Consider the following 3,789-nt stretch of genomic DNA (forward strand, 5'->3'; position numbering starts at 1 on the left):
CCCAGGTATTTCGACTCAAAGTGTCAGTTGCCTCTTGTCACTGTGCATGAGGATCACCCTGGGGTATTGGCTTAAACTACAGAATCTCAGCCACCAATACCCCGAATATCTAGACGTGGGACTGGGAATCTGCATTTTTGACAAATGTTCCAGGTGACATTGGTGCAATCAGGTCCAGATACTTGGACTGGCTTTTGGAAGAAACTTCCTGGTATCACATAGCCTCAGACTCTGTGCTTAGACAACCTCTTAAGTCTGTTTGAGCTTCTAGAACAAGAAATCATGGACTGGGGGGCTTAGAAACAAAAGAAATATCTCACAGTTCTAAAGACGCCAAGTTCAAGATCAAGGCACCAGCAGATGGGTGTGTAGGGAAGGCCTACTTCTTTATACACAGACAGGCATCTTCTGGCTATAACCTCATGTGACAAGGGAACTCCCTGGGGTCTCTTTTACAAAAGCACCAAACCCACTACCCTCTACTCTCTACATGCATACCTCCCAAAGGCCCCACCTCCCAATACCATCGCATTCGGAGTTAGTTTCATCATGTGAATTTGGGTGAGACATTCAATTTAAGGCACTCTCCTTCTGCTCCACCCTCAATGCTAAGCTTCCAATCTCTTCCAACATTTGCTCTTCCCTGGATGCCTTCACGCCAGTAACAGCTCAAATCTTCTGAGAACTCATGTGCCAGGCACATCACCCACACTACTCATTTAGTCTCCCCCCACAACCCTACTGGTTTGCGCTACCAGCTTATAGAGGGAGATTTCTGGGCAAGCATGGGTGAGCTGCAGGTGAGCCAGGGTGGAAACTCTGGGCCGTGACCACGAGGCCACACAATGTGGCTCTGGGCCCTATAGGGCGTCCCACACTGTGTCCCAGCCCCCTTCAAGTCCTGCCTGGTTTTCCAATCATGGGACAAAAACAAATGGTCACTAAAATGACAGGGACTTATTTTGGCCTAAAAGACTAGCTTCCCACATCCAGGTCACATCTATCTTTTAGCTAGAAATCCCAATTCCATCAGCTGATGAGGAAGTGGCAAAGAAATGCCCCCAGACCTGACCACATAAAGACAAGCAGCAACCACTCCTACAGCGTGGGGATGAGGCTAGAGGGAGGGAACTCCAAATCTGGATGCCACAGGGCTCTTCTGTCCCCAAGTATAGGAAAACCATCAACTGCTTAGAGTACTGCTAGATAGAACATTCTATGGTACTTTTTTCTATGCCTGTCTGATGCCAAGGATTACAAAATTAGAAAATAAGCACAGGTCAAAAAGTTTGATTCTTAAGAAGAAAAAGGAAAAAAAGAGAGAGAGAGAGAGAGAGAGAGAGAGAGAGAGAGAGAGAGAGAGAGAAAGAAAGAAAGAAGGAAAGAAAGAAAGAAGGAAAGAAGGAAAGAAGGAAAGAAGGAAAGAAGGAAAGAAGGAAAGAAGGAAAGAAGGAAAGAAGGAAAGAAGGAAAGAAGGAAAGGAAAGGAAAGGAAAGGAAAGGAAAGGAAAGGAAAGGAAAGGAAAGGAAAGGAAAGGAAAGGAAAGGAAAGGAAAGGAAGGCAGACAGACACAGGAATTCCCAGAAGTGGCCCCTGTGGTCTGTTAAGAGATGCAGCCCAACTCCCAGAACGTTAAGGAAAGGCTTTCCTGGCCTTGTTCCCTGGGTTCCCAAAGCTGGAGGTTGGAGGTCAGGAAAGGGCAGATTATGGGGCTGGGGGTCGCCTCAGGGTCCCCATCCATACCTCAACCACAGCAGCTCTGCTTGATCTGTGAACCAGGTTTATGGATCTGGATCCCACAGAAGATTTTATTTGAGGGAGAAAGGTAAAAACTTAAAAGGAAAAATGAGATCCAATCCAGCTCCCTCAAGTACAAAAAGGAAACTGCCCCAGAGGTGAATGGACTTGCTCAGGACCACAGAGCTGGTAGAGGCCAGACTGGAATTAAAATCCGGTATTCTCTGAGTCAAATCAACGTGTGGGTTCCTCCAGCCCTTGGGTCAAGCCTTGCGGTCAGCACTGACACACACTACACGCATATAACACGGTCATGAGCAAAACCCAACAGCCCTGGGGTGGGTGGTCCAGCTGAGGCGGAGACAAGTCCAATCTGGGACCAGCACACATGCATGCGCCCCACTGGGCAGCGGGATCTAGCCAGACCTGAGGGCGACAGGAAAATGACCCAGGGAAGCTGGGCACGTGCCAGATGAGATGAAGGGTGAGGAAAAGGGGAGATGGTGAAATAGAGGTCACTCGTGGACATTTTGATGCAGGAGGCCTGGGTCACTCGTCACCTGGAGAGGCACTGTGATAAGCGCCTAAAGGAGTTTCATTCATGGAAGAGAGAGCCTTTCCAGGTACTAAGCACCTAACTACAAACGCTGAGCTCTGCCCACCTGATATCTCCTCAACCCGCCCTGCCAAGCAAGCTGTATCCCATCTCGGAGATGAGGAGACTGAGGCTCAGCGAGGTTAAAAGAACCGCCCAGTGTCACACAGATGGTGATGGGTAGGGGTAGAATTTGAACCAGAGTGTATATGCTCTTTCCACAATCCCTGACTCGTAAGAAAAAAAAAAAGCAAAAGAAGACTGGAATTCCAGCTCTGGGGCCCAGTGGCTGACTGAAGAAGGGTCTTTGCTGCTGAGAAACATAACTCCACAGTCCTGACTGAAAAAACAGTTCTCTCATCACTCTCCCAATCAAGGGCTGCACATGAACTAGAAATTGAAGTTGGCCTCAATACAATAAGCTGACAGGTGTTGAAGGCCAGGTTGTTGGGTGCTATAGAGAATGACGGGGACCTGGAGAGAGGAAACCCAGGTAGGGGAGGAAGTCCCTCCTGCCTTCTAAGCAAGGATCCTCCTCTACACCTGGCAAACACACACCATGCACACATCCACACCATGCACACACATACACATATGCATACACACATAATACACACATACACATATGCATACACACATAATACACATATGCACATGCTCATACACACAAAAATACATGCATGCACATCACACGCACCATGCACACTTATTTACACATCTGTGTGGGAGCACACCCACATGTGCTTATAACCACCACCATTGCCTTGGGTCTTGGGCATCCTCATCAATCAAAACTACTTGATTTGCACATGGATTCTCTCACCTTCCTCTGCTGGCAGCCTCCCTCTCCTCCCATCCCCTAGTCTCAGGGCAGAGATGCCAGGTCTCTAGGAAACCCTAACTAAGCCCAGCATGCTCCTGGCCTCCTGGCAGAGGCCCAGTGTCTGTCAGTGCCTGGTAGAAAACAGGGCTGAGGTTGTCCTTTGGCAGGGCAATAAAGAAAGAGACAGCCACTTGAGTTTGGTGCTCTTCTACTGAACCAGGATCAGAGCCATAGTGTCTGGTGGCCAATTTGGAGGTTAGGGCTGCCCTGCCCTTCTGCTCTCTACCCTCGAGTGACTTCAGCTTGGTCTGGGGCTACACAGCAACAGCCAACTCAGGCAGAAATAGCAAATTAAGTCACATCCTGGCTGCAGCAAAGGTCATACAAACAGATAACAAAGCAAGGGGAAACAGGCAAAAGTTATCAAACAGCTGGATGACCCAGGGACCATCTGGGATTTTGTCAGAACCATCAGAACAAAGGGGCACTGTGGCTGAGGGATCACTGGGGCTTGATTAGGTCAGTGTTTCTGTAATCCAGTTTATTCCAGCTGGATTTTTCTCATTGGGTCATGTTCACATGCCAGCAGCGTGTATGAGCCACATGGCCTTGACCTTAACACACACGAGACTCC

This window comes from Phacochoerus africanus, chromosome 1 (assembly GCF_016906955.1).
Source record: "Phacochoerus africanus isolate WHEZ1 chromosome 1, ROS_Pafr_v1, whole genome shotgun sequence".
In the NCBI taxonomy this organism is placed as follows: Eukaryota; Metazoa; Chordata; class Mammalia; order Artiodactyla; family Suidae; genus Phacochoerus; species Phacochoerus africanus.